The sequence below is a fragment of the Mastomys coucha genome, unplaced genomic scaffold (genome assembly GCF_008632895.1).
Source record: "Mastomys coucha isolate ucsf_1 unplaced genomic scaffold, UCSF_Mcou_1 pScaffold22, whole genome shotgun sequence".
Lineage (NCBI taxonomy): Eukaryota > Metazoa > Chordata > Mammalia > Rodentia > Muridae > Mastomys > Mastomys coucha.
The window spans coordinates 181,911,838-181,917,809 of NW_022196905.1; the positions used below are offsets into that span (position 1 = coordinate 181,911,838).

General features: G+C 40.9%; 1 protein-coding gene across 1 annotated transcript in view; it reads right to left on the reverse strand.

Annotated features, from left to right (window-relative positions):
• The window catches only part of Fgl1 (fibrinogen like 1), a 35,171-nt gene that overhangs the window by 16,614 nt on the left and 12,585 nt on the right, over positions 1-5,972 (reverse strand). Inside the window, 1 exon segment of the mRNA XM_031339611.1 lies at positions 2,268-2,434. The gene's annotated coding sequence lies outside the window, so the exon portion shown is untranslated.

Genomic DNA, 5,972 nt, shown 5'->3' on the forward strand with positions numbered 1-5,972 from the left:
AAAAAAAGGAGGGGCTGGAGAGATGGCTCAGCAGTTAAGAGCACTGACTTCCAGAAGTCCTGAGTTCAAATCCCAGCAACCACATGTGGCTCACAACCATCTGAAATGAGATCTGGCACCCTTTTCTGGAGTGTCTGAAGACAGCTACAGTGTACTTACACATAATAAATAAATCTTTTAAAAAATGAAACATGAAACTAAACAGATCTCTAAGGTGAAATATAAATCTAGATGAGAAACATTTTTATTTCAACAGAATATATTTATTCGTTTAATATTTATTTATTTATTTATTTATTTATTTATTTTGGTTTTTCGAGACAGGGTTTCTCTGTGTAGCCCTGGCTGTCCTGGAACTCACTCTGTAGAGCAGGCTAGCCTCAAACTCAGAAATCTGTCTGCCTCTGCCTCCCAAGTGCTAGGATTAAAGGCATGCGCCACCACTGCCCGGCTCGTTTAATTTTTAAACATAGCAAAGAATAAACTCTCAATTTAATCCCCAACACCTTATTTGACGATCTTAAAAGCATTGAATTCTCACCAGCTGCACATCTAGAGAAACATTTTTGTTTTAATGTTAAACACGCTTGTCTGTCAGGGGTAGACAAATTAAAGCTACTCTGAAGTTTCATCTATCCCAGTCAGAATGGCCAAGTTAAAGAAGAAAACAAGTGGCAACACACACTGGCATGGATACGGGGAAAGAGGGACGCTTATCCACAGCTGCTGGGTGGAGCGAGAACTGTGGGTTCTTTAAAAATCCATTGATGCTACGCAAATATGTTTTTGTTTAATCCGCGGTGTAGGATCTGGGATGCTTCAGATTGTCCACAGCAGCTAACTTGCGGTCTGGCAGGCGTGTGATTCTCCCGGCTGAAAATATGTTATGTTTGGAATTCTGGGAACTCTTGAGAGGATATAAAAATGCCCCTAGCTCCAAGCGGCTGCGGCAGCTGCTGGTCTCTGCTGCTGCTGTTGTTCCCTTTCATTTGCCTGCTTCCGGTGGTAGCTATCCTGACGATGGAAGATTGGTTTTCCTCCAAGGAACGTGATGCTACTACTCATCATCAGGAAGTACTCTAGAGAGATCTGTTCTCCTTTCCCCTCTAACCTTCTTTATGGCTACCTAGGATTGGGGGGTTGGAAGAGATTGGGGTGGAGAAGGGTGGTAGGTAAAAGAACCCTAATAAAGTAGCCAAAAAGTACAGTTACAGGTAGGAGTATAACTGGTCCAGCCACTATGGCAATCAATATAAAGGTTCCTCAAAGAGCTAGAAATAGATCTATCGTTAGATCCAGCTATATCACGCTGGGTCAGATACCCTAAGACTCTATCTTCTGCTGTTAAAACATGGGTTCACCATGGTCCTTGCTGCTCTGTTCGTGGTAGCTAGGAAATGGAAGCGGTCCAAATGTTCAACCACTGACGAATGGATGATGAAAACCTGACACTGACGAGAGCCCTCCTCAGGAGAGGCATGTCCTACCACTGAACTGCATCCTCCCTCCCCACCTCCTTAAAACAAGTCACACTGAGTGGGACAGCCTATCCGAGAGCAGATATTTGAAGATAATTTCAGTGGATACCTTTATAATAATTTTAAAGTACAATGATTTCTAATTCAAAATACCTAAAGCAAAAATACTATAAAAGAAATACAACTAGTCATAGTGAATGATAAGGAACAGAACGGTGTTAATATAAACTAGATGTGCCGAATAAGGATGGTTTACTGTCATGAATAATGAAGACTAGATTGTCAGGGCAGCTGTGTCCAATCGTAAATGTCATATTAAATTTTTAGTCTCAATAAGGGATTTCTACTCTGCCTTTGATCATTCAGTTCCCAGATAATATATATTTATAATTATTTTATATTTATAATATATTTTACATTTATAATGTCTTAAAAGCACTAGAGCCGAGAAGATATCTAGCTTCTATGTCTATTTCCCTGCCAATAACCCTGAGATATGACTTGCCATATTTCACCTTGTCCAGCCTGACTCTTCTGTTTTTAATTCTGTAGGCTGAAATGGAAAGTTCTACTGTAAACTCCCATCTAACTCATTCAAAATACGAAGAGACTGGAAGCTAATTAGATTCTAAGTCTCTCCTCCAAGTTGTAGCTCGGCCTTATTGTCAGTCATCCCAATCTCTCTCAAAAGCCAATGGTTACTTTTCGAGTCCTGGTGTCTGTCATCCTCTGTCATGAAAAAGAGTCGCCATTATTACAGTCCAGTCAGGAGTACAGATAATAACTTACCTCAAGTCAAAATGAGTCCGTACTCAGCGGGGCTCGGTCCACACAGGGCCTCCCAGGAACTTGTAACTGAAGTCACAATTACGAACAATTTTCTCTGCTATTTGATTAGATGCAGGCAAAGTTGACTCTGGCTTTCATCCAGAAACAACATGAGGAAATCAGTTTAACTGGAAGGAATACAAAAAATAAATGGAGGGCAAGCCCCAATACTCTCACATTTTCAATTTCCCCTCCTTACAGGACATTTTATTGGATTACATATCTTTATGTTAGCCTTTTATAGTTGTGTTCATCCAGGGAAGTTTATGCTCTGTCCTAAAAGCCAAGCGCATCTGAAGCTTTTGCCTTACAGATGGTAAAGTTAATAAGCTGCCACTTTTGAAAGAAGGAAAGTAAACTATGGCTTCAGCTAAGACGGGGACAGAGACCGCAGTTTTCTTAGGTATGAAAACACTACCACCGCAGGCTTATTATAATGGACAAGATGGAACCGTCACTTTACTTGATCTTTTTTTTTATTATGATTTTTCCTTGTTCTTGAGAACTTCAGACATGAAAACATGAAAGACGACCATATCTATCTACCTCCTGCCCCCCTCCAACTTTCCCCTTGTCCTCTACAGAATGTTGCCCTCCCAACTTCACAGTTGTTTTTTTTTTGATACCACCCTAAATACCCATCAAGCAGCCCGTGTGTGCATGGATGTGGGACTATCCATTAGCCACAGCGTTCTCTGATGTGTAAGATTGTGACCCTTCCTGTAAGTGCTAGCTGTGCTCTGACTAGCTCTTTTTGCCTTTAAAGCCTCTGGAGCAGCTTCTGATGTGTAAAAGGTAACTTTTTCGGTTCTCCCAATCTTGTGTAACAAGCTCAGATTGGAAACCAGGTGATCGCTTCTCTTCATTCTGACGTAACTCAAGCACTTGTTTGCCATTTGTTCTGTTACCCTATTTCTTCACTCAGATTCCCGTAAAAAGTAAAGTGTTTTCCCTCTGCCCTCGGGTAGTTACTGAGTGTAAAGCTTTGCCTGTATTTGACCTTCCCGGTAAACTTTCTGACGATTGACTTAGAAAATTTGGAAGTTCTTATAGAAAAGTTAGTCTGATGACTTTAAAAGAGTAATCATAAAGCAATGTCATTTAGACTGAAGGGATCTACACATATGGAAGGAATGATATTATGGCATTGAAATAGAGAATTTAAGCCACCGATTTAAAAGGAAAGCACTGATTTTCTTTGTTGTTTTGTTTTGTTTTTTAGAGACAGGGTTTCTCTGTATAGCCGTGACTGTCCTGGAACTCACTCTGTAGACTAGGCTGGCCTCAAACTCAGAAATCCACCCGCCTCTGCCTCCCAGGTGCTGGGATTAATGGCGTGCACCATCACTGCCCGGCTGAAAGCATGGAATTTTAAAGCTAATGTGATAATAACCACTGTGGTGAAGTTAATATTTTGAATGTATCTTTCTTGTATCTTTATTGCTTTCTCCACATTCAAAAAAAGAATTGATAAGCTCTACTGTCACAGGCTGTCTGTAGGGGGCCCAATAGTAACAACAAGAACTACCACATTCTCTCCATGCTCTACGTGCCAAGTAGAGTAAGAACAGGTTTTTCTTTGCCTTTTGGTGATGCCGAGGACTAAACCTATGGCACAGCACATACTGAGAATCTGCTTTACCAGTGGGCTATATACCCACTGTCAAAGCCGTGAGAGCTGCATTAACTTAGCCCTCAACATCCTACTAGGCTATCAGCTGTCTCCTTTTCAGTGGGGAAGTGGACACAGAAGTTTAAGTAACTTGCCCAAGGTCACACGGCTAGCAAGAGGTGGAGCCAGAACTCCAAAGGCAATCTGGTTGTGAATTTGTGATCCTCACTATGAAAACTAGGTTACGCTGTAAAGGAATTGGTTCAAAAACACTGTCCTGAAAGAAAGTCAGGAAAAGCTAACAAAACAGTAAGAACAAAATGTAGGGTCAGTGTCCTGAGGAGGCATGCCCCACAGAGGGCAGAAGAAGGTGTTGGGTTTCCTGAGACTTGACTTCTGGAAACTTGTACACTACCATGTAGGTGCTGGGAATCAAACCTGGGTCTTCTGGAGGTGCAGCCAGTGATCTCATCTGATGAGCAACTCCAACCCTGCCGATGCATGTCGTTGTCGTTGTTGTTTTGAGACAGAGTCTCACTATGTAGCCCTGGCTGTCCTGGGACTCACGATGTTGAACAGGCTGGCCTTAAACTCACAGAGATCCATTGTTTACTTCCCTCAAGTGCTGGTATTAAAGGTGTTCAGTGCTATGCCTGAGTCCTAATTCATGGGTTTTAAAACAAGCTTCACTGAACAAAACTGTGAGATCATTAAAGTTTCCATTTCATAGGAGCTGGATTTATATGGCTTCCTTAGACAGTCTCTGGACTGACTCAATACTCTCTTTCAAGGACTGTATGAAATATATATATGTATATACATTAATAGAGACATTAATAAATTATTAATATATTGCTATATATTATGATATATATGATAGTGATATATTATGCATATAACATGTTTATATTTATATTAATATTATATGTTAATGTTACATATGAATGTAACTAATATATATTTACACACATTAATGTAGAAAAAAAGAGAATTGTTTTCTAACTTATTGAGATATTTTACCTAAAAATCCTGTTCATTGTAGGCTGTGACTCTAGTAAAAAAAACAAACAAACAAGGAGACTTGGAGAACAGAGGGCATTGGATAATCGTGGGGGCTTTCTTTTTAAGAAACAGTCAGATTCATGTTTTCTCTCTGGTCGAAGAACATTTTCATTAGGTAGAAGGCACAGCTTCTTCAAGACCACATTTCTCTGCCTCTGGGATGGGTCAGATTAGCAGTGAAGGATAAATCCTTTCCTTCTCTTTTCAGAATACCTCACCCGGAGAACTTCTCATTGTACACACATCAAACCCCGGGCAGCTGTCATCCGAACCCGCCCGGCCATGCATTGCGCCTGCTGGACTGGAGGCCTGCCTGGTGTGTGATATTTGAGCAACTCCCAGTGTGAAGGTTTTGTTTCAGGCTGCTCATCTCCTGCCGGCTCCAACTCCCGCAGTGACAGGTTGGCTCTCGAGCGCATCATCAAGCAGACCCAGGTAACCGATTGATCGTCAGTCTATTGTTTAGTGCACCTCTGCAGTATATGGTTCTCTTTTTAAAATTCTGCTAATTGGTTTTAGTTAGCACAGCAGATAACGAGCTTCAGTGCGATGTTTTCATGGTGTTTTGCTCATATCCATCTCCCCTTCCTTCTCTTCTTCCCCCTCCGCTTTCTGTTGTCCCCATTCCACCTCCCAAAACATCTCTCTCTTTCGCTTTCATGTCATTGGTGTGTGTGAGGGAAAAAAGCGACATTTTTTCTTTCTATTTTCCCCCATTACTCTCTTGCCGCCTCCTCCTTTTAAGTCCCCCCCCCATCATGTACTCCTCTTTATATCGTTATGTCTGCTGTATAGAGTTTGCAATATACATTCCATATAGGAGCAGAAACTTGAAGATTTGGTAGTTTGAGTCTGGCTTGTTTTACTTAACATGATGGTTTCCAGCTCATTTTCTTGCAACTTTCATAATTTTATTATTCTTTACTACTGAATGAAGCAAACAAAGTAAAAGCAAACAAAAAGAATACAAGTGCTATTAGAAGAGGGTTCAA